The sequence below is a fragment of the Haemorhous mexicanus genome, chromosome 5 (assembly GCF_027477595.1).
Source record: "Haemorhous mexicanus isolate bHaeMex1 chromosome 5, bHaeMex1.pri, whole genome shotgun sequence".
NCBI classification, from domain to species: Eukaryota; Metazoa; Chordata; class Aves; order Passeriformes; family Fringillidae; genus Haemorhous; species Haemorhous mexicanus.
In genome coordinates this window covers 64753203-64779424 of record NC_082345.1, presented here as the reverse complement: position 1 = coordinate 64779424, position 26222 = coordinate 64753203, and the positions used below count along the sequence as shown (strand labels likewise).

General features: G+C 37.2%; 1 protein-coding gene across 3 annotated transcripts in view; it reads left to right on the top strand.

Moving 5' to 3' along the window:
* The window catches only part of MAGI2 (membrane associated guanylate kinase, WW and PDZ domain containing 2), a 697971-nt gene that overhangs the window by 180569 nt on the left and 491180 nt on the right, over positions 1–26222 (top strand). The gene's annotated exons all lie outside the window — the stretch shown is intronic.

Sequence of the window (26222 nt, the reverse complement as noted above, 5' to 3'; positions counted from 1 at the left end):
GTTTGGTTCTTGCTACAAGCATGCCAGCATGCTATTATATTAAAAATAAATAAATAAAATTGGTGGCCTGTTAACATGGGGTCTTGGTTCAATCTGAAACAATATTTTTTATGTAAGAAGGCTGGCTATGGCTTAAGGTACCAAGATCTGTATTCTGACCCTCACCCTCTAACAGCTTCTTCACAGCCCCAAGCAAGTCACTTTATTCTCTGAGAACTGTGGATGATAATGAATACTTCAATATCTCACAGGGCCCCAGAACACAAAAATTCTGCTGGCTAATCTGCAAGGAGAAGGTAGTATGGCAAAGAAAAGACACATTATTAGCCATAAGTTAAACCCAAATGTGATTAAAATATCAATAAAATCATTTGTGTTTCAGGGAAATGTACCCTCTGAGTAGCTAACAGAAAACAGCAGCTATTATATGCTGTCAGGAGTGGAGAATTAAAATGTCAAATGTGCTCTTCTTTGCCATAGTTCTTGATGCACTTGTTGTGTGCTCCAGCCCTCAGATCATTTTTTTGTCTCTCTCTGGACTGGAAGTGTTTGTCTCATGCTGGAGAGCCCAACCAGAACACACTCCAGGGCTCCAGCTGTGCCCTCACCTGTGCCAGAGTGAGGTAGGAATCACTTCCCAAGAGAAAGTCACATGTAGTGCAGAAATAGTGACTACCTCTGCAGTTTAAGCCCTTCCAGAGCTTGGCATCATTTCTCTCTTTAAAACCACTGAAGAGGTCTCAAACACTTTAGGACTGGGGTTGTATTAATTCAGCATTCTTTTGCCCTAAGGATCCTGGAGGGTGGATCCTGTAGAAAGCCCAGGGTAGGTTTCTTTGCTGTTAACTGCTAAGTTTAAGCTCTCAGTCTCTCTGTGGAACAGTTTCATTCATGTTCTTGCAGTGCATCTGATGTATTAGTTGCCAGAGAAATAAAATCATCTGACTCCTCTCATGCATGACTTTTATTGTTGTTAATATTAAAAGTTTTCTAGCAGAGACAAAACTGCTGTCAGGAGTGGCATGGTGGGAGGGATGATGCTTTCCAGCTATGCCTGGAAGTTGTATAGGAAAACAAGTGTGGGAGAAGTCACCTATAAAACAAATGAAATGGCTTGGCATTGATAAATACCATGGCAGTTATGTAGAACTTAGGAGTGGTAGTAAATGGGAAAATATGAAAGCTCATTTACTGAAACACATGAATGTTGTAACCAAAAGAGTAAGACCCTGTTTGTCACTGCTGTTACATGCCAGTTCATGACACAAAACAGCAGGGCAATATTCCAGTACTCGGTGTGTTGATTACAGCACAGGGAAGTAAAGTCTATTGCTTTGCAACTTGTCAAACAGCTCTCTAAAATGTGGAACTATTCTAATAGATTATTTTTCTAACTGGTGATGTGGCACAATTGTTGTGAAAATATGTGCATTTATATAAATAAGTTTTCGGTCACCTTGGAAGATTATCTATACAGGTGAAATCCTTATTTCTCTGGTTATGCTCTGGTTTGGTGAAAAACTGTTTTCATGTAAGGGGCAGCAATCAGATTTTAAAGTACATAAGCAATCTTGTGTACCTGACTAACATTTAAAGCTGTCTTATGTAATCTGTTTCTTGCTTTGCTCTTAGCCATTTGAACTTTCCTGTTGTCAGGAAAATCTATAAAAAATGACAAGGGAATTCTAGTTTATACACAAGTGAACTTTGAGCTCTTCTGAGACAGCAGTCACAAGCAAAACCTAAACATTTCAGAATTTTTTATTATTATTATTGTTATTGTTATTATTAATTCTGAAAGAACCAATGTCTGATGGTTTAGTGCACTTGATGTTCAACTCATCCAGCAAGATTCTAAAAACAAATACCTGTTCCTGCAGTACTGTAAACATTATCCTTGAGTAACTGATTTCTGGAGTGGGAGATAGGGTGTTTCTTAGGATTCATACTATTTACCCAGCAGTGTGTTTAGGACAGCAAACTGAGTAGATCAGTTTTAGCTGCTTTTTGGTAATGGTCTATACACAAACATGTCAAGGTTTCTGTGGTCTTCAGCTATTAAGACTGTCAAAGTATTTCTGCAGGAAATAAACCTCATTAGAAAGTCATGGCTTCACCTTTGAACCCCAGCAAGATATTTTTCCTTAGACAATACAATACTACTGTCTGAGTAAAGTGGTGCTTGTTTTGAGTTTATCTATATCTATTTCTAATGCATGAGCTGTATTTTTGTATAATTTCAATTTTATGCACTTTTTGGAGAGGACTTAGAATGGCTATCTTTAATATTTTCATGGCATTTATTTCCTGGGGTAAGTATTGGCCAAGGTATGGTCTGGACAACATATATTGTGTGAATGTCTAAATGATTATTGCATTGAGGTTTTAGGTTAAATTCTGGCCTTTATTATATATTTATAAGAAGTTATTTTCAAATTGAATTTGACCTATCCTTCAATTCTCAGTAGTTTAGGAGGTGACATCCAGAATGAAATAAATTCTGATACCTCAAGTACTAGCCTTACAATAAAATTGCTTTCCTGATTCCATGGTGTGATTTATAGAAGCTTTATGAAAATGGTTTTATTTTTCTTTCAGGACTCTCTTTTGGTATTTGGAACCTCTTTTATCTAAATGTTCATCTGTTATAGTATTTAGTAAGTGACTTCCTATTTAGAAACTATATGCAAGATTCACAAAAGTGCAAATAATTTATATTAAGAAGGCTGTACCTTTCACTGTAGGTGTCTGAAGCTGCTGTTCAAATGGATAAAAATAAAAGCAATTTCTTAGCCATATTATGTTTTATATAATATTTTTCAACATCTCTAAGGCAGCACTGTTATGTTTAAACCAAAATTTAAGACTAAAATCTCATATTCATGTATAATAATTGTACGGTGCAGAATAAATCATATGTGGTCTATGTGAAATGCTTGGGTCTGCACAGTAAAAGCAATAATTTTTTAGTTTGACTCCTGACATCTTTAAATATGGAAATAAATGTGTAATTCTGCTTGGAAAAAAAAGCAGCAGGGGCTGGTTAGACTGCTGCACACCTGTCAGGCTTTCTGCTGGAAGAGTTGGCAGGCTTCACCAAAGGTCAGAGAGGATATCTAGGGGATTGTGGATCCCCTTTGTTGGCAGATGTTACCTGATAACCCTTGTTACCAGCACCAGCTCAAGAGGCTGTACAGGTTTTTACCAGCCAATTTGCCAAAGCACTGAGAAAGGGCAAAATTTACCTGCAATTATCCTGACAAAGCAGGTCCAGTCCAGAGAACCTCAGGCTAAAGCCAGTTATTCTCATGGACAAAAATTCAGTCATGTGATGTGCGGGGAGTCTGTTGTATATTTACTCCTTTTAGATTTTGCAGTATTCTTTAATATCAGATATGACAGCTTTGCTTTTTCTCTTCTGTGTTTCTGAGTGCATATGAAACCCCCAATATAAATATATGTGGAAATAAAAATGTCAAAATAATGGAGCTGAAGGGAGCTACTGGCATAGCCAAGGTCTCCTCTCTTAAAAAGATGTATTTTGAAATGTCTCTATCTCTGTGTCACAAAGGTTCAAATCCTCCAAAATGTATTATTTAAAGTTTTTATCACCATTCTCAGACAATTTATACTAAATAAGTCTGATGGAAAAAAAATTATTGAGGAAGACAGAATACTATGTAACTATGATAAGCAATACTTCCTGTCCTTGCTAATTAAGAAATGGAGCAAGAAAATATTTCACTCATTTTTTCTATAGCAATGAGTTTCTATTTTTTATTTAAATAACAATACTTAACTACAGAAAACCAGTCCACTTTCTTTATCCCTCTGAAAGATTTTATTAGAACCCTATCATTTCTTTAAAAATAAATTATAAAACAAATTGATAGCTACATTGTCACAATCACATCATCAGAAATATATTTAGAATAGGTCATTTGATAATAAAAACATTTATTGTGCCTTTTCATAAAGGCAAAAAGGTTTGGTAATAATAAGTATGTAAAAAAGGTATGCTTAGGAAAATAAAAACTAAAATAATAATGCTTTTAGGAAGCAATTCTCATGGGGAAAAAAGTGCCAATAGGACTGAGATTGCTTTCCTTTTTCTTTTTTAGAAGGACAAGTAATAGCAAATGTATATTGGAGTTGACCAAATAATATGAAAAATAACATATTGATCTTCAGAATTTTTGATCATAATTAGTTTGATTATTTTTAAAGGCTGTGAAGATGTTCACATCAAGGCTTGTTCTAATCTCTGCTGTTAGAAATAGATATTGATCAAGTCTTACTGCACATAGGTTTGATATGGTCTTCTGATATGGTCTTCTTGCACCTGTTTCTGAAACATCTGTTACTTTTAGGAGACAACTAGCAATTTGTGTAGAAGCAGACTTGAATTTCCTTCTGATTATGATAAGCTCAAATCAGTCAGTGGCTCCCTGTCCTCTCCAAACCAAGACTATCAATCTGTGAGCACTTTGAGTAGCTATAATTTTGCATCCCCCATTCATAAAAATAAATCTGTTCTGTTGGATAATCTTAGTTTTAGTCTTTCTGATTCTCCAAAGAATTAATCTTATTGTCCCAAAAGATCCCTTTAGAAATGAGCTGATTTTTTTTTATTGTTTAGTAGCTCAGTACAATGCACTTGAAATGCAGCATTGGCCATGAGTATTTTGAAGACTTCATTAGTCTTCATGCTAAGCTCCTCAGCACTAGGATCAGTGGATATTCTATTGGATATTCAGTGGATCAGTGTTTTAACTTGCCTTGTAAAATGTCTTATGGGATTTATATTATAGCAGGAAATAATTTTAGGAAGTACCCTGGCAAAGGAGATAAAAACACTGAAGATCCATCTATTGCCTACTCAACAGGCCTGCACAGAAAACTGACTTCTGAGGTTCCTGCCCCTGGAGACTCATGGCTTTTTGGATCACACCTACACACAGGGGTTTCTGAAGTGCATCAGCTCCCCACTGTTAGTAGAAACAGAGGAGGACAATTCCAGATGGAAATTCCTCTTACTGATTTCCCTGAGGAAGTTCCCATTTCTTTTGTTGTGTGTAGAGGCAGTTTGTGGTAATTATGGTGTAATTATGTTCACCTAATTTTAGATCTCTGCAGGCATTTGTAGAGTCTGGCGGGTGTGGCAGATACTAAAGCAGCTGCTTTAGGGTGAGATGAATCATGTCTAAAACTCCCATTTACTGTAAGGGAAGTCTGTGTAACTACCTCTTAACTAAATGTCTCAGTTTTCTGTACAGGAAAATAATTAGGCCATCAGCATTTTCTGTGATGAAGGATGTAGTCTAAATTCCTCTCATAAAGGCTGTTCCACTTGGCCTAAACTATACAGATACATCAACTAAAAAAAAAAAAAAAAGAATGTTAATGAACGTTAACATTAAAAAAACAGAATGAAAATTTGATTTTTGATTGTCACAGTTAATTAGCCATACCACCAAGGAACACTAGTTCTGGTTACAGGAAGTGCTGAGCAAAAAGGTGCAGCAAGGACTGGAAGTCAGAACTACCATCACAGATAAATGCCCTAAAACTAAGCCTTGTGCTGAATCTGTCTCTTTCCCAGCAGATATTCATGCAAAGTGGAAATTAGGAGTGATTTAAAGTGTCCTGTAGGGCCCCTGGAATACCTCAGACTTGTGTTTGGCAAACTGTGCTTGTTGGGCCGAGCCTTGATGGGCTCGAATCACCTTCTGCAGAAGAAGGATTTGAGTGCAGATGATGTCACACATTTCTGAGCATATTCCTTAAAAGCTGAAGGGTGGAGAAGAACTACTGGGGAAACAATCTCCACTCATTCCCTTCAGCAGAGTTTTGAAGGACAGTACGCATTTCCCCTGACTTCTGAAGGACCTGGCTCATGCTCCTACCTGCAAAAGTTGCACCAGGTGCCACCAAGTCTGGGTGAGGTTTCTACATATTGTAGAGTACAGAGGCTGGTTCTGAGGTAGGGGTTTCCCGTTCCTTATTTTGTGGAATTTCACATGCAGCAGATCTGTTGCAGTCTCCTTTTATCTTGTGCATCCAACTCTTCTCAGCATTGCCATCCGCCTCTCAGTACTGTGGATTCTGGCTGGGAAATAGGAAAAATCTCTGTGTTGCTTAGTTCCTTTAGTGCTGAACCTTTCCAGCCCTCTCCCTACATGACCAGACCTCTTTAACCACAATGGGCATGCCTTCTCTCAGCTCACAGAAGCATTTCAGTCTCAGCTGAAAGTCTGAAGGGTTTTAAAATAAATGGAAATAGAGTATGCATATGTGCAAATTACTTTTTCACAGAGCAAAAGACAGCTCCAAATGTGTTTCTTTCTTATATTGTTTTCATTACTTAGTGTGCTCCCTGCATGAGATCTGTTTCATCTTTCATGCATATAGTCTACCCTCAAAGTAAATGATAGAGGACACTATAATCTATGAAATAGTGCTCATGCTATAGCTAAAAAACCATTAAAACATAAATAAGTTATCCAGACACTTTCAATGCACTTGACAAAAAATTAGCATAATTTTAGTCTGTTCAGTCTAGAATATGCTTGATAGTAAGATCTTGTATGATTACATCGAACTTTTCATTTTGAACAACCCATATGTGGTCTGTAAAGAGACAATGAGTTGCTGTGCCACCTTCAAACAAGCAATGAGATTTAGAACAGTGAGAGAGTAGGAATCACCTGACTAAAACCGAACTTTTCCAGACACTGGAATTAATTCCTTATTACTTCTTGATGGTTTTTGCCCTTTGTTTAATCTGAAGGAATGGACTAATAAAGTAGCACATCAGTTTTAAATGCTGTCACTGTGCTTTTCTGATTGCCAGTTTGCCATGTGAATGAGTGTGCTTTCATAAGCAGACATTACCATTGAATTTTTTTAATGCTAAAGTTTATCATAATTAAAATATGCATGCTATCATGACATAGGTGTTAAATTAGATACTTTCATTTATTGGTGGGATCAATGAACCAAACAGTAAGGAAACCCAGAAAGAATCAGAAAAACACTAAAGATGAAGTTTGCAGTCAGATTGCAGTCTATCATACTTCACGTCTGAAGTATGCAATTATGAATTAATATGCAGCTATGATATTTGGGCACACATAAAGCCAGGTAATATCTAATGTTGTCTTTATTTCACTTTGCTTTGAAACATCTAGATTAGCTAAAGCCACTTGGACAAAATGAACTTTAACTCCAAAAGCAATCCCATTTTTTATGCCTGGAAAAAATTATTTTAATTTTTAATTACTATTTTTCCCATTATTAAGCTTTGATAATGCATGCACCATAAGAAAAAAAAATCATTCTTTAGAGTGCTTGTTGAAGCTTCTATATATTTTCTAAATAACCTGAATAAAAGAAAAGGAAAATAAATGAATTCTGTCTAGAAGCATTTGTAGTTTGTGATCATTTACTGGTTTTCTCAGAAATCATTGTAATTATGGTGTCATTTGTAACAGAACACAGGAAAATATCTCTTCATTAGCTGGCACATATTTCAGGCTGCACAGACCCTTGTAAATTTAGTTTACAATGAACCACCCATGAAGCCTCATTTTGCTAGTGAGTGTTATGAGGCTGTACAGAAAAAACCCCAAACAATCTTTCTCAGGTGTTTTGGGACCTGTCAGGGTAAACATTTTGGTATTTGTAACAAAGACCATGTAACTACCTGAAAGACGATTGGCCATCTAGTGGGTTAAAATTATATTATATTATTTTTGATAATATAATATAATTTTTTCCCTTTTGATAAAGTGCTTTGCAAAGACACATTCTGCTGCACTGAACAATAGTGACTGGTTTTTACACTAAACATACTTTATTCAAATGGAAATTTAGAACATAAAAATTTGATTAAACTTATCTCTAAATAATGTGTGTATAGTTAAGACCTGAACATTTGCTGTGTGAATTTTTTTTTCCTCTCTAAAGAACAATGATAAAATGTTGGCCTCTGACTTGGGTTAGAGGACACATGAGTCATCAACATGCCATGAGAATATCCAGTTGTCAAATCAAATTTATCATTTGTGTTAGCGGACTTGTTTAAGTAGAAATAATTATTTCACATTGGACTTTAGACAATTAGGTCAAAACCTCATTTAAAAATGGAAAGAAAATATACTGCCATTATACACAGTGCCCACACTAGTCTAGGTCTTACCTCAAACTTCTCTCTTGGTGAGAGGAATCACTGTTTTCTAAAAAAAATTATGAGTAAATAAGAAATGACCAGATTCGTAGGCAAAGAAGTATGTTAGGAATATGTGTAACATGCAAAATATAAGTATTCTTATAATGAATAATTAGAATTTATTCACTTACATAAATGCACAGACATCTCAGTTTGGGTGAACCCGTTGCAAGCAGAATTTAAACTCTACTAATGTTTGAACATTTCTAAGTGAGAATATTCTTTTTGCCAGGGAAAGAATGCCTCTCCAAACTGTTTCTTGCAGTTTCTAAGTAGCTTAGATAAAATAGCTTCTAGATTTTGCTGTTCTTATGATTCCTGAAACCAAGGCTGTGAGCAAAAACTAAAAAAACCAAACCACATAGACGACAGCCCACAAAAACAAAGAGGTAAAACCAAAACCCAAAACCAAACAGAAAAACAGTAAAATAGACTAAACACACCATTTTGCAATGGAGCAATGGAACTGGTGTGTGGAATAACTGTTTCTTCACCATTTAGACGTGGTTGTTCCCAGTGTAGATCCCAGTAGAGTTTCTAGGAAGACAGCAAAGACCTGTTCCTCTGGGTCAGACCTTTTCTTGCCCAAATTTTCCTTTTCTCATTGGCTTTCTGCCCACACAAGGCACCCTGGGCAGCCAATGCCCTGCAGCAAGACCTGTGCACGTGGCAGTGGCTGGAAGAAGGGCAGCAATGAGTTTGTCTTGGCAGCATCCAAACTGATTGCAGTTTATTAGCCCTAATAAAGAGACTTTAGCATCCACTCTTGTAGCCCCCTTGGAAGCCTTTTGACTCGGATAGAGATAAAACTGAAACCATCTCCTTAGGAGAGCTAAAGGACTGCCATCCAGAACCATGAATGAGCTGCTTAGCCAACGCCAGTTTTTAGCTTCTCTGAGCAGCTGCTGAGATCTTCAGTAATTACACAGCTCTACAAAAGTCTGCAGTTTCCATGTGTTGTGTGGGGGAGTCTGTATTCAGTTCATTTACCCTAACAGCTATTCCACAGCTGAGATAGGAAGTTATCCCTTGTCTTTTTGTCTCTGTTTAACATATAATTATGGTTTCGTAATTGCATTTTAATACTATCTGATTTTTAATTCTACATGCGCCCTCTAGGTACACTTTAATTCATGCACAAGATGAATTTATTTTTTTTATTTTAGCATTTTTGCAAATAGGTAATTTTGTTTGCTTTTTAGTTACAAAATATATTTGAAATTATTTAAAAATCCCTAGATAATTTTTTCTTATATGTTTCAGCATTGTAATTAAAACTCTCTAATTCAGAAGAAAAAATTGCAAAGTCTTATGACTACATAGCAGGTCATTGAGTGCTAAGGGACCAAGATTAAAAGTCTCATCTTGAAAGTTATCTGCTTCTGCACAATATACTAATAGCAAAGCATTTTACGGAAAGTTTCCTAAATTTGAAAAAAAAATGTAATAGCCAATCCTCACTTGATTTCTTGTGAAAATGTCTGGGAAAAGCCTCTTCTTGCAGGCTTCTTGCAGTGCTGCCTAGTTATGTTACTAATTTGAGAATAGCCCACGGTACCTATATTGAGTTTTTCTTTTTTAAATGTGCATTACCCGTATTTTCCAATTCCTTTTACCCACCTATGCAGCATCTGTGCAGTTTGGTTGACTTTAGTGGAATTATTTTTGATAAAGGGTGGACAGTCCTGTGTGCAAACTGTGTGAACACATGGCTCTTTGTGCTAGAATTCAAATGACACTTTTCCAGCTCTGCAAAAACCTTATGAAATATAATATTGTCAGCAGAATATCTTCTTGGAGGAGTGAGGAATCCTTTTAAGAGGGCCATCCTTCCAGGAAAAAATCACTGGTAGAAATCTGGGCAACCAGAAAGCTTGCTGCAGGATGATGGTGAGGAATGTCTGTTGCTTTGTATTGGGAGGCAATTAATTGTGTAAATGCAATAAAATTAGCCTGTTGGTAATGTGCTGGGGACAAAGCTCATAAACAGGTGATTGAAGGAGAAGGTCTTTACAGATACCATGTAAAAAGTTACTGAAAAATCTCAGTAGATCTGTCTTCCTTTTGCAAGACCAAGCTTCATTAGATTTCTTAATTTTCATATTCATTAAAGGCTTTGAGTAGTTGCAGGTTGAGAACAGTAATGTTCACATTTAAGTCCCCTGATCCCAAATGAGTTATGAAACCAAATTGTGTAAGAGGGATGCGTAAGAAGGTGTGAGAAGGAAGAGCAACTTCAAGTGGTCATAATTTTAATCTCTAAAAAGTGAAAGATGAAGGCATGGATTAAGCACACCTGAGTAAGGGGTTTTTATTCTCCTCTAATTTCTTGATTTAGATGTAGTTTGGTCAGAATCTTGGGTTCCTCTGCTCAGCCATAGCCACACTTGTCAATAAACAAACGTACATGCCTGAGGAATTTTCAAACCATGAAGCCAGGAATCTCATTTGGGGTTTTTTTGGATCTAAAGTACAACAGACTGAGGTGTGTTACATCTTTTTTCTTGCATTGGGCTCAAAGCACATCAGATGCAGTTACTAAGAGAACGCGTCCATGGTTCAATGTAGTCCTTTGCAGTGTGAGGTGGTGGTGTGTTCTCCTGGTAGCACCAGCTAGAAAAAGGGACACCAGGAGAAGGGTCAAGTGGTGTTAGCATGAATCAGTCAGAAGTGGAATTGATATGTTCCAGCACCATTCACAGGACTCTCTGTTTTATGCATTAATGCATAGTCTCACATTTTTCTGTCTGGCTTTGGAAATTCTTTGCAAGTTGTCACTCATTTTTTTTACAGTTTAATGAAGTTACCAGTGTTTTGTGCTTGTGATTAAAAATTAAGATTTTTTTGTAAGGCATTCAGCTGAAAATGCTTCCTGTGCTAAGTACTTGCTGAAAGAAAGGATTAGAATGTAGTTAAGCATTGGACAGATCATGCTGTGCACCATAAAATATAAAGGATATAAATAAAAAGGCTAATAAAAGGATATAGCTATTGTGGGTGTTTGACTGTTTAGAAAGTCAAAAGCAACTAATCAGGCAAGGATTTTAGTCAATCTTCAACAGGTTTTCTGTGTGCTGATATGTACAGTAATCTGAATAAGTCTTCCTATTGCAGCAGACCATAAACTGAAGTTGTTCCTTTTAATTTAAACTGGATCATCTAACTCACCATGCTCCTGCCAGAATCACACTGCAATAATCATAGAACAATAGAATGGTTTGGGTTGGAAAGGAAATTAAAGATCATTTCATTCCAATCCCTCTACCATGGGTAGGGACACTTTTTACTTGACCAGTTTGCTCAAAGCCCCATCCAGCCTGGCCTTGACCACTCCCCAGGGGTGGGGAGAACACAACTTCTCTGGGCAGCCTGTTCCCAGTGCCTCACCACCCTCGCAGGAAAGAATTTCTTCCTTATCTCTAATCTCCATCCACCCTCTTCCCTGAGCCTTCTCTCCTCCAGGCTGAACAGCCCCAACTCTCTGAGCCTGCTTTCAAAGCCCAGCCCTTGGATCATCCTCATGACCCTCCCCTGGGCTCGTTTCAGCAGGTCCATGTCCTCCTTGTGCTGGAGGTCCCTGAGCCACAGGCAGCCCTGAAAATAGTTTTGCAAGAAACTATGTTTGAGTCATGCATGGGTCACTCCAGAAACACTTTAAGAAAATGTTACCAGCTAATGGTAGCAGTGCAGAATGCCTTGATTTGAAAGTAATTCTTTCTGCCAGAAACTTCTGTAGAAAAAAATGTGGGTTTAAGATTTGAAGAAGAGGTTAGAAGTTAAGGAACTGGAGAGATGACTAGAACTCATACATATTTTATTTGGTTTAATACCTCACTTTTCACCCCACCAAAACAGCTTCTAATGGATTCTCAAATCTCTAGAGACAATTTTTAACATTATTTTTTGATAGAATAAAGTGCATCCATATGTCTGCTTTATTGAATGTTCCTAGTGCTCTCTGGAAAATAGCACTTCTATTGACAGCAATACTTTTTTGCCTTATAGTTTTTTTTTTTTTTCAGTTAAACCTTTTGGAAGACAGTCCATACAGATTTAGCCTTAAATTCTGGTTCTGGTTGCACTGCTATGCAATGTGAAGATTTGACATTTCAGTAAGTGTCTGAAAAGAATGAATGAAAAGATCCTAGTTTCTGTGTCACTTAATCAATGTTGTGTCTTTAGTCAGATAAGGAATCAAAGTGATATTCTTAGTATAATACAAGAAAAACTTTATAAGCTTATTCACTTCCCATATGGTATTGTAAAACAAAGCTTGATGGATACTTTAGTAAATTTTAGTTGATAGTTTGGCTAGGAAGTGAACTGTCCCAGCATGAAATCTAATTAAGAATTATGCCAAAATGTTTGGGGTGGAGGGAAATGCATGTGAAGGAGGAACAAGGCTGTAGGTGGAAAGTTTGCAAGAGGACTGCAGGCAGTCTTATGAGACACTGTGTTCTAAATGCCAGTGTCATGTTTTCCTGCATCAGCCTAGGACAATTTTTTTCCTCTTTCTCCTTTATGATTTTACTTCTCTTTTATCCTTTCTAAAGTCATGTCTACATTGTCAGCCACTGTATTAACTGGCAAGGGAGACTAAATGACTATTTCAGACTGGATATCTGATTCTTAGCCGAAGATGAATCATATTTGTTTAATGGTATTATTTAATTTATCCCCAGTAAGTGAGGAATGGAAAATGAGTGGAGCTGTGAGAGCCATGAATCTTTCAGCTTCAGTGGTTTGGGTGCTTTCAACTTTAATTTTCATGTTCCAGTATATGTAGAATTAATTCCCTGACAATTCTAAACAGCATCAGGGAGGCCTTTAAGAAATTAAAATCTGAAAGCAAATGAAAGCAAGCAGTATGTGGTGGTGAAAATGGATGAGGAGTAAGGACCTCTGTAAGAATTGTGAATAGCCGAGGTGCTGCCCCAGGGTACCTGAAGGCAGCCAGGCATGGCCAGTTCTCTCCTTCTGTGGCCTGTTTGGAGTTTGCAAGTTCAGAAGATCAGACACAGGTATTTTCTTTTACATGAAAAAAAAATTGTCTTGAGTCTTGAAACCAACTAAAGGGATTTTGAAGGGAGTCTGAAGTTTATACCCTTGCAGATACTAGAGATGTAGAGTTCTGCTTCATAGTATTAATAGAGAGGTGAAAGACGAGAAGTATAGGAAGTGGAGACAAAAGCAAATGGCTAACAAGTTAAATATAAAGAATTTGTCCTAGTGGCATTCCCTTCCTCTGTCACTGTAACTCCCTTGTTTTATAAGTACAGTATTTTATTCAGGATTATGCAGTGTAAAAGCTACAATGCAGAATTATGTTGGGAGAAAAGAGTACAGGGAGCAGCAAATCAGTCAATGAGAATAAGTGCTAACAGCATAATACCTCTGCTTTCATGCAGTTGAATCTATGAGTTTTTCAAGCAATTTTTTCCTTGAAATCCAAGGAGCATATTTCTGTGATTATGGTAAAAATCCTACTGGAAGAAATCCCAAGCATTTTGCAAGACTCATCAACACATTTTTAAAAGTCCTTCTCTAACAGTGTAGCAATTTGATTTTTGTTAAAGTGTAGCATGCTGTGGCTAAAACTTACTGGTGTGAAAACACCACTGAGGTATTTTTCTGCAAAGATGTTTATGAGCAAATGGCAAGTGGTGAAGCACAGCAGCAGATTAGCTGTGAAATTTGATCTTACTCATTTTCTGTAGGTATGTAGAATTAGAATTTCCAAACACAGTAAATTTAGCAGTTGCCTGGTCCAGAATGCAACTTCATAAATATGCTGGTTTTGCAAACGGATTTCAAATGGTGCTTTCAAAGGCACAGGCTGCTGAATGATCTTCTAAGACAGCACCTCAGCAGGCATTTATTATCCAGCCTGGGAGATGTGTACTTCAACTGATTCCAGTCTATGAACAGGAGGACAGCATTTTTCTGATTGACCTTTGGCACATAAAATCCAAGTAGGTTTTTTGACCACCTAATAAACAATAGAAAGAAAACAAGGCTTTGTTTTAAATGTGTATCTACTTTACCAGACACATCAGCTTTCTAGAGCATCTAACTTTTTAAAGATAGCCTAAATATAGAATAAAGAGCTATATTGGGATTTTATAGACTTTTATTATCTCTTAGGTGTTCATTCTTCAAGGAAAAAGTCAATCATGTTACTGTGAGGTAAGAGAAGTTCCACCACTTCTCAGGTCCTCTCGACAGCAGCTGATCTGTAAGGAATCTGGTCCAGGAAGCCCTGGTTAAACAGTTGTGTGGTTAAACAAAGTCTAATGCCAGCTGCAGCACCACAATATGTGAAATCCTACTTTTCAGAAGAAGCCTGGTACATATCTCACTGATACTCTGTATATTTTAATGAAATATCCTGTAAAGGAACGTTTTATTCCAAGAAAAGCATCTTCCAAAATAACTTTTGAAGGAATATATGACCTTGGAATAAATCTGCAATTGTTACCAAATAAAAATACTCTTTATCCACTAACTGAAATTTCTTTTAAAATATATCTTGTGACATATTTAATTAGTTAAAGCAAAGAAGCCTTATTTACTCTTTCCTTCTTAAGACTCTTAAATGCAACAGCTGGAAATGAACTTTGGTTCTTCCTCTCTTAGGCGTGCCAGCACTGGAAACAAACTAACAAAAATCACTTGTTGAGAAACAGGCTCAAAAAGTCCTAAAAATCTGTCTCTCTTACAATCTTTTTCTAAGGGAATGACAGTTCATATTTCTTGGAAAAAGGACCTGTCAAAATACTTGTCTTTTAAATGCAGGCAATTATTTTCATCTAAGAGTATTCTGTGTTGTATCTAGTTTGGGATGTAAATATTAATATACCAATTGCAAAGGATTGAACCAGGATTATGGAGGTCAGGGCAAAAATTGATTCATTTTGCACTGAAGCTTCAGGAGGGTGGAGGAAGGCATATTAAGCCTTGAGTGATGAAAAATTTTAACCACAGTGCTTACAAGCAAGAGAAGCTTACACAGCTATACAAAAAAGGCCAGAGTGTCATGAATTTTACATGTCATTTTGCCATAGGAATCAGCTCAGAGAAGTGGCATATCAGTTGGGCAGGTCAGCAAGCTTTCAGAAGCAGGAAGACATCAGAGCACCTGTTTATCCTAGAAGAGCTTGGTTATTAAAAAGATCTTAGTTACAGAAAAGGTGTGAGTGATGTACCATGCCCATCATGATAGAAATGTGCCATAGTTTAGGGCATGATCTAGGAAAAGCAGGAGATGTTATTGTTACAGTAAAATGAGAGAATCTGAGAGAAAACTAAGAATTATCATGTTGGATAATCAATGATCTGTTCTGTGGACACTGACTGCAGTGATAGTTGTGGACACTATATCTTCCATTTTTGAGGGACTTATATATACAGGAAAATAAATGTGAAAATGAAATAATACTTCATTTGAAAAATCATGTTAAGTAGAAGGAGTAACATAACCCTGTCCAGCAAACGGTGTCCTGTTTTCTGTGGTGTGCCAAAAGGGGTTTGGAGATTTCAACATACATCTTTGTTCATCAGAATAATTTTCTGATTATTTTGTCCTGCCCATCAGCAGTACATATTTTCCTCTGTCAGTGCAGCAGCTATTTAGCCACCAACAGAGTGCTTCAAGAAGAGGGAGGGGCAAGAAACCTAGCTGTAATAACATTTGCCTTAGCTAAAGGAGTGGTGTAAAGAACATCCCTTGAGTGCAAGAATAATGTTAATGTCAGACAATTGAGCCTTCAGGAGCAGTGAAATGCCAGCTAATATGGCATTATTAACTATTGAATAGTGTTAACTGTCCCTTGTGCACAGGTCTCTCCTGGTGTTTGTTAATGGTTTAATTGCTTACAGTTTATCACTCAATATTCTATAACATCACATATTTTTCATCTGTGGCATCAGACCTATCCCTGTTATTCAATGTGGGCAAAAACAGAAGAATTGTTAATAATAAAAAGGAAATAATTTTCTATTTGCCTTCCCATATGTGTACAGCTGAAAGTAAGGCTTTAAATATTTTTATTCTCATTTTAAATTGGTTCAAATACCTACTAGAAGAAAAAAACCCAACAAACAAATTAGGGGTGGGAATCTCAGTGATCAGCACATCTAAAAATTTTTTTCCTTATCCAATTGAAATTTCTATTTTTCCTAAATTTCAAAGATTTAAGAAAATGATTTTTCCGTAATAACTTAATAAATGTGACTCTACCATAGCATCTTTGTGCTGTAAAATTCAGAGTTTCTTTTGCATCATAAGCCTCTTGACCATTTAGGGATATCAGTACCTACAAACTTTAGGCAAGTAGGTGAAAATTATGAAACTATATGAGTAAATGAAAATTAGAATTTTTAGAGATATTTTTGGAGAAAAGTGCAAGTTCAGTTTTCATATAGGAAATAATTTTTAAGACTTTATTGGTATTTCTGGCAAGCATTTTTCTGTTTGTTTTAAATTACTCCATCTTTTCTCCTGCAGTTTCATCTTGTAATGCTGAAGTTATCTAGGCCCAAATCACAAAAAAAACCAAAACAGATATCCACCTCCTATTTTAGAGGCTGACTTGGAAATCATAGTAAATACCTTTGTCTTTTCAAATGGCCCTTAGAGCATATTTCTTAGAGGTCACCTGTGCCATTGAATGTCATCATGACTGATGGTTTTAATAAAATAGATTCTATTCTTATGTTGTAATTTTTCTATTTCTCCTAGTTGTGTTTAATCCTCTTTTTTTCTGCGTCCTGTGACAGCCTATTTCAATACTATTAAAAGCTTTCTTGTTCTGGTACTGAAATACTCCTAAATACAGAGGGTTCTATTGCCCCCGTGAAGCAATTAAATACTTTTCAGAAGAGTCATGAGTTCATTGCAGTTCGTTCTTCTAAAGAAGCATCAAATTTCCTTCAGTTCCGGTGGTGGTAGAGTCATGGGTCCTCTGTGGCTCTTGGGGTGGGTGGCAGTGAGGGGTCTGTGTCTAGCTCTGGTCTTTTCTTTATATGCGATGTAGACAAATTAGAAATCAGCTGCAGGGGAAAATGTCCAAGAGATATAAAACTAAAGATTGTTCCCTAGTTTGTTCAGCTCAGCATTAACAGAAGAAAAACTAAAAAAAAAAAAAAAAAAAAAAAAAAAAAGAAAATAAGAAGAAAAAGAACAGGAAAAGGAAGAGGATGAAGGAGAAAGAAAGTGTTTTAATTTTCAACTTAAATTTTTTAAAAAGAGGGAAAGGTCTTCAGCTTTTCTCATCTTCAAGCCTGTAGATGTTTCTGGAAACAGCTGTAGCAACATGAATTAATAGGCATAGTACAAGGGTCATTGTACTGGTTGAAGTAGCATATCCTGCAACATGTGGGAAGTCAGACTAAAGGACCTAAAGGGTTTTTTCTGACCTTGAACATTAAGTATTAGTATCTGTAATCTTAAAATAGAACTGCATACCTTTGCTCATGTTTGGGTGGTTTTTGATCTTTCCAAATCAGCAGTCACCAAATGATAGATATGCCTTCTCTCTGTGTTATGCTTTTAAATTCCCCACATTTTTGATGCAGAAATTCAGAAAATGTAATTTGCCTTAAAACAAAAAAGAAGTAATCTTAAGACTGTCTCATGCTGGGTTCCAAGTTTAGAGACATAAATATTGCTCAGTGACATTTTTCTAACCCAATCATTCTTTCAATAGCCTTTGGCAGCCTGGCTAGTTTGATTCTGAAACTCTGAATAAATTATTTCTAATATCCAGCATGTTTCAGTAACATTTTTTTCTTGTTTGTGGTGAAGTAGTTGGCTGCTATCCCAAAATGCAATCTTTTTTTTCCTTTGTGGCATTCTATTTTTGGCATAGCTTAATGCAGACATTAATATTAATAATAATTATAATGATGATGATTATGAAAGTAGCAAGAGTAATAAGTATCTTTTTGAGTACTTGTTAGGGCATCAGATAACCATTATGCTTTCAGAACAAGCAAAAAACAAGACACATAACATAAGTTAGTATAGAATGAAAATAAAGGATTTCTAGCATGAGAAACATATTTACAGTGAGAAATTAATTTTATACTTGAGTTAGTCCTTCAGATCAGTATCACAAGATCAAGGCTGGATTCATTTTGGTTGAAGATAAACCAGAAAGTGGCCAGCTCTGAGAGGCCAGCCCTGTGAGCCCACTGCTTAGACTAGTTGACACTTTTTAGGAGGTGCTATTGTGCTGGCAGCATCCTCAGAAGTTAGCTTTCCTCTTGGTTTTCCTTGATGTATGGCATTCCTTTATTGTTGAGATATCTCCAGCCAAAAAAGTTGATATTTTCCTACACTGACTATTCCCTTTCTGAATAAGGGCATCTGCCAGCTCTTCTTTGACAACTGGTGAATTACTACATCTTTTATATGTTCCTCAAGAACAAAACCCAAATCCCCTTTTCATGGTGTCTTTAGTCTTTTGCAGATTAAAAGATACCTCCAGACTGCAGTACGGGACAGACTGCTCTATGCAACTTTCTTTGAAATGTCTCTCCTCCATTTGTTTAATTAAAGCACCAAAAATCAGATGCCTTTATGGAATACCTCTGAATTCACCTCAGGAATAAGATCATAGGTTCAACTGAAGTTAGTCTCTAAACAGCCAGCCATGGATGCTCTGCTCCAAGCTTCAACCAACATCACACATTCATAACTTTTTGAAATGTTTTGGTTTCTTTCTTTTGCTGGGATGAACAGGATTTTCACTTCTCTCACTGTCTCATTTAAAACAAGAGAGCTCCCGTGCTCTAGATGTTCCCCCTCAGGAGTTCACTATTTTGATGTAGAAACTAGTCCTGAATCTGAGTTGAACTGACATTCTGACACCATTGCAACTTGGTATTTGTGCAAAAGAAATCTGATTAGCAGGGGTCTAAATTGTTTTTTGTTTATAATGTTCTTTGACTGAAAGGAAAAATATTTCTTCCCCTCAGTATTATAGAGTCTGAAGGTCCTTAGGGTGGTTGGCTTGTGCTATAGTGATATAGATACATACAGATATTTCCTTTTTTATGAGGCATTTCTTTAGAGCTGACATCTATTGCAAGAAAGAGGTATAAAGATACAGATGTGCTAGGTTCATGCAGATTTATATAGACCCAATACTTGATTGTTTTGGACATCAAGAGCTTTGGTCCTGTAGGGTTCACTTCCTCTGAGGACTCAGCATGGCTGGCAGGGCCAGTAGGACCTGCTCTCTATTAATACTGACCCCCAAGCTGCATTATTTTTTCAGTTCTCTGTACAGCTTCTGGGAACTTCACATTGAGCAAGTCCAATGCAATCTTTGAGTTCTTCTGTCATGTAAACTAACTTACAGTTTTGGGGCATCACTTGGCAGCTCAAGGAGCCTTCAGAAGCAACCTCAACGTTCAAATTGAACCCTTAGCACGTTTTAGTCTGAAGGGACACCTGAAACAAACAACCTCCTTCCTAACGTGCAGCGGATGATATGGTTTATTTACTGCATGAAATATACATTTCAAAGTCATTGTTTCATCCTGTGCCATCAGCCTTTGCCTGATTTCCTAAAGCAAAAGAGATACTTGCAGAGTCCCTAAATGTAACCATCTGGTTTTTTCTGCTCTGAGACCTTATACCCCAAAATCTGACTGCAGACCTACTCTGGCATTAGCATTATTTGAGCTTGTTAGTCTAGGATGAGTAAATAATTTGACTTTCACACTAGCATTGTTCTGCATATGCGGCCCAAGTTCACCAGTGTTTGTCCAAGGAGCCTCACAGTGGTGTTTCAACATGGGTAAAGGTAAAATTCTTCAAGCCGAGTACTGAAATTATTCTGTTTCCTTTCAGTCTTCGAGTGTGTAGAAGAGAATACATGAGATGAACAGAAATTATCTTTTCTATAGCTGTACAAGTGTCCAAGAATTTGGCCTTTTATTGTTTTAATTTCCTGTTTTATTGCAGTCTTAGAGAAACAGAAAATTTTTACTAGCTTCCTGATTTAAAACCATAAATCTCTCCATTATATCTGCATGCTAGTTTAATACTGTCAGGCATGTTAAAAATAGGAAAAGGTAAATTGACTGCTGGCATTTCTTATATGGTGTAAAATTTACTTACAGTGTATTGGGCCTGTTGCATTAAATGAAGGAAGTGGCATTGGAAAAGTACAGATCTAATATTTTATGGGGTATGCATCAAAATCTCTACAGAAAGGGCAGGTGAAATTACAGGCAAGGCAGGTGAAATTACAAGCACATCCTGCTTGATAATGTTCGTGTTTGAGGCTCTTTTAATGGCTTTGTACCATATGCAGATTGATATTGACCTTAACATGCACAGATAAAACTGGAAATGTGTAACTATTAATCCATACCTCAGTGGCTTGCCAAATTCTTTATTGTCCCATGATTTTAGCCCACTAGTTTTCTCTTTTAATTAAGTAACAACTGTGAAAATGTAATAAATTCTGTGCAAAACAACTAGGCATACTCCTGAACTACAGACTATATTGATTTTAGTCTAGTAGATCATAGTCATGGGGACAATGTGCCTGAAGGGTAACAAAGTGAACCCACAGCTCTGTCATCTCATTTTTGTCCCCTGATGTGACACCTTTCCGCTTCTGGGGATGCAGAGTGAGCAATTTTAGTCCGGCTGTAATTGTGTGTTTTGTTCTGTGGCTCAGCAAACTGGGGTATTAAAGAAATGCAGCAGCAGTCTCTTCCCCAGAGGTTGAGGGTATCGTGTCTCTGCAGGCAGAGTGCATGATCCTGCTGGAGTACCCACCATCTGCCTGCCTACAGCTCCTGGGAGCAAGAGCATTTTATTTCTCTGTTGAAACATATTATGTAAGCACACATATTTTTCACAATCTAATTTTGCACAATGCACAGTGCCTCTTTTGGTCATTTGCATTTTCCAGCAGTGCTAATTAAATCAGCACGAGGGGACTCAGCTAACCAACTGAGACCATCCCAGAACATAACAGACTCTTCATGCACCGAGCAGCTGGTTCAGTGCTCCAAGACCAAGTGCTCTCTTTCATGCTAAAGTACCATTCTACACAAAAGGTACCTTTGATGGCATAAAGACACTGCTCTGTTGGCTACACATACAGCAATTTTGAAGTGTTTATTGAGTAGCGTTAAAAAGACTTCCATTTTTTTGTTCTAAAAAATCAGTCCCATTTTTTTAGGTTTTTGAGAACAGGTTAATTTGAAGCTACATTTTTTTGCGTGCTGGGGAATCTGCTGTTGTTGTCTGACCCAGAGCCATGGGCTCATGCAGTCTGGCTGTGCCTGGAAGTGAAGAATGGTGTTGCACTGCTTAGAAAGCTCTGTCAGCAGTAAGTACATGGCAATCGTTTGCTTTGTCATCGACAAATCTCTGCGTTCTATTTTGTGTTATTTATTTGCTTTCATTTCATCCTGCCAGCTTATCTCTGAGACAAGTAGGAAGATTTTCCTTTCCATATGTGTAAAAAAGAGTGACTGTAAGAATTGTATCCCCAGTGGGAGTGATTCAGAGGCAGAATTAGAGAGGATGTGTGCCCTGCCACATTGCAGCATGGTTCTTTTTTTGCCTTGACAAAGTGTTTGTCAGAGACAGACCACCAAACATAACAACCCAGACTGTGATCCAGAGCAATAGTTCTCTGATGTGAAATGCTCTGAAGCTGAGTGCTTTTATGACAAATATTGTTATATTTAATTAACACCTAAGTAGGGTGCTAATTCCCTTTCAGTGGAATTAAGAGTATAGTTTGCTTGTAAATCTCAAAATATTGCATTTACTGCTAGTAGAGTTATATCTTTTTTGATTTGTTTCTAAGCCTAAAAATGACCTGTTCCACTAGTAGAGGAGAATTTGTTCCAAGTGACCTCAAGCACTCCAGTGTCTTCAGTCTCTTCTGTCTTGACTGAAATGCAGGTTTCCTAGTGTGCAGGGCATATCACCACTTCAGTGTTCTCCCACAAGGGCTGAACAGAGCATCCACTGCTCCAGTGGCCTCTCAACACACCCGGGCACTCACCTGCCCTTGGCTTGGGGACAGAACTTGCTCAGTTTTCAGCATGACTCATTTCATTTTGTGTGCTGAGAAATTTTCTGGCTGTCCTGGCTAACTTGTGTGGTGGTGCCACTGTGGGCTGCAAGCTGAGAGGAACATCCCACACTGGTGAGATGCAGAGGGCTCTGACACCAAACTGGTGCTCAGTATTGTGTTGTTTGTAAAACTGGAGGATACCTTCTCAGCCTCAGGCATATTTGCAGCTTAATTTCCCATTGCTGAAAAATAGCTGCAAAGCATTTCCCCTTTTAATTTTTCTCAGTGTTTTACTCTTGTTTTGACTTGATACGAATGGCATACGAATGACACTTGATTCTGGAATACAGCATTTTCAGGGAAGGAAACACATTTGATAACATATATGCACTTCAATAATTTTGTGAACTCTGAAAAATTCAGATTATCTATTGCAAAATTGAGTTTGGAATTGACAAGCTTCTTGAGTACAAAATCTGCAAAATGCTGCTGTGCTATTTATGACTATTAGAAAGCAAGAAAGTAATGTATTATGATAGTGATTTTTCATGGTACGCTATGAGTTCAGACAGATTCTACAAAGACTTTAAAAAACTGGGCTGCTGTGATTCAGATACCAGCCTAAATCATATTTTTAAACTATTATTAGAATTCATACAATGGTAACCTCTGTGAGCTTACTTCCCTCATAAATTGTGTATTACTGGGATTCTTTTACCCAGATTAATTTTTCTTTTTACAAAGTGTCAGCAATTCACAGCCTATTAATATGGCAATATTATTTCCAGAAGTAAGGAAAATAAGTCTCTATCTCAAGCAATTAAAATTGTGCAGCTATGATTTAAATAAAATACCTTTCAAATAATTCAAGTCTGGTAAAATTATGCCACTACTCCAATTCAGTCTTTCATATTTTATTTAAATACATGTCAGACCTCAAAGTTCCATCACAGTTGTCTTCCACAAAGATAAAATGAAAAGAGTATTAGAGAAAAAGAATATTTGTGTCCCTTCTAGATGAACAGTTGTAGTGATGTATTAATAGAAAAAGAGTATTAAACAGAACAGTAACTTTCTCATTAAAGGTGGGGGTCAATTTCTGTCTACTTTTGTGAGGAGCTGGCTTTACCCATTGCAAAGCAAGGACAGGAGAGTGTTTGTTCACTGGAAGATAAATTTGAACATGTAAATTCTGCTTTTGCTTGGATGATAAAAGTTGCAACAGAACCTTTGTGAAGACTGGCAGTCTATCCCAGCATGGGGTTTTAGGGGCAGGTGGCCCAGAATGGGGCTCAGAGGAGACTGCCGAGACTCTGGATGTGGACAGCAGAGGTGGCTTTTGGTACAAGTGAGATGTGTGTGGAATTCCTGAGGAGTATGTTCTGAGCAGGCCCTTCTTCCAGGTCTTCTGGGCATGCACCAGCTGACCCCGAGAGGGTTTGCAGGGTTTCAGTGCTGGGTGAGTCACCCTTGAAGCACAGAGAATTGCACTGATGGAGTGAGGCACAATTTGTATCCAGGCAGAACAAATGAGGCCCCATTATCACCATTACTGTGTATTGCAGATTAATGCTGCATTTTGCAGAGAACTCATTTTGTCTCTTCTTTTCTAAGAGCAGCGCATGGGTGGTTTTTTTCTTCCCAGTATACACGTTAAAAATATTTTGCTACAGTTTGATTGAAAATAAATTTCTTACATCTTTATCACTTTTTTTTCCCTCATTGATTAAATTTGTCTGTTGGACATTTCTAATATAAATCTTCTCAGAATACAAAATATCTTCCTGGAAATATATCCAACTCAAATAACAATATAAATGTTTTTCTGAAGCAAAAACCAGCCTTACTAGTCTGTTCAAATGTTTTTAGTATGATACAGTCAAATCTATGGTTAAAACTATTCTGTGAGTTTTCATCTTTATGTGCCATCAGTGTTTGAAGAGGCTTTGTCTCTAGAAGAATACCAACACTATTATTTCGCTTTTCCAACCGACTTCTTGAAGTCAGTTTCTAGAACTTTCTTTGGGAGCTGTATCTGAGAGCTTGGTTACATAACAAACATTGGTGCTAGCAAATTTCATACTCTGTTGTGACACCCTTTGACCAAATAGAAGGAGATTTCCCAGAGTGGGAGCATCTGAATGCCAGGTAGTGTGAGTCTGCTAGTAAAGGCTTCAGTAAATATGTACACATTTCTAGAGAAAATATTGCTGGCTCCTATATGGCTGCACAGGATGAGTGTTGGGTTTGACATTCTCATTTTGTAAGTAAATGTATGATCTCTCACAATTTTATGTTTGTCAAAAACATCTGTAAAGATAATTATTTGCCTTGTAGCAAGTCTAGTAGGAGCAACATGAGTCTTTTAAATAGCTCAGTAGCAGTCATTAAAGTTTGTGTGTAAGTTAAAAATCAAATAATTGATAAACTGGAGGCATCTACAAACAGCTGGTTCATAATTAGCTTTAGTGAATTTGAAAAACTGGAGTAAAAGGCAGTTCATTTCCAAACAAGTTTTGTAGAGAACAGCAGCATTATTTGAGCATCACTTTATTTATGCACCTCTTAAATGGAGCACCAAATAAAAGATGAGTATTGTGAAAGCAAAGTGCCCCAAACTGTCCTCTCTGTTACAGAAATTACTGCTGGATTTTTTTACCAGCCAGTTAAATCATGGCATTTCCCAGCAACTTCAATCTAGAATTGTGCTGAGCAGTAGATTAACTTAGGAAAACAAAACAAAGTACCTCTTAACAGCAAAGGTACAAAATTCTTTTACTGAGTAAATGTCCATTTTTTGAGGTTGGCTTGAGTAGCTTTGAGATCAGAAAGTCCGTGTTGCATGCTGCTAGCAGCCTTTGGAAGGTGCTGCAGCTGGCTTTGCAATGGAGCACTCTGTAGCCATGAGGAGTGGAGCTCTGTCTTGTAATAGGAGCTGAAGTTCAGCAATCTGAGGTAAAGTACAAAATGTGGATGTGTTTGGCTCAGTTGATTCTCCTGCTGACACAGCCTCTCTGTATCATTACAAACCACATTTTTCCTTCCAGCACAGTGCACACTTGTGTCTTCACATTTCAAACAGAGGCTTGAGGCTAGCCACAAAAACTAAGAAAATAAATCCAGGGAATGATATGCTTTTACAGTGCTCCTAGGATCAGTCTTCCCCTGTGGTGCTGGTCTCATTTGTGGCTGCTCCAGGGTTTCCTGTTTATCTGCTCCTCAGACTACCCTAGAAGGTACAGCAAAGGCAGGTGTAACACAGTGCTGAATTAAACCCAGGGTGTCCTTAGGCAGTGAGGACTCCTCTGTTCCAGAAACAAAATGGAAACTTTCTCCACTGTGAAGATCAAAGAGTGTGCAAACCTCAGCCAGTCTCTTGGTCTGAGGAGAGCAGGTGGAATATATCATCTGTAGAGATTAGGGAATTTCATATTTGTACAGAGACATACATCAAAATTTGAATTCTTATAATGGAGAAAGTCCAATTGGCTAGAATTTATTGCAGGTCTTTAAATATAGTCTGGATGTAGTGTCACCCCCATGCAGTTTAACCTGTAAATCCTACAATCCTGTATTTTAAAATTTATAATTGAAAACTCTAGGAGGAAGAAATCAAAGGATAAACCTAAAGATGCAAGTGGAAGTGTTATAAATATGATACATGTGTATGTAAAATATCCATAAGCAAAAAGGTTAGTAATATAATCCATAGCCAAAGAGAAAGGCTACAAAATATCAGGCTATGAAAGAGAAGGCCATTTCCCATCAATAAATTAGATCTTAAAATGTTTTTCATTTATGTAGCACATAGAAGAATACCAAGAACTAATTTTTTCCAAAGCCTTGAAATTTTTTTAGATCTACATTAAAGGATCACAGAATACAATTTATTGGAGTAGCCCCAAGTATGAAAGAAATTAATTTTTTCCTTGAGG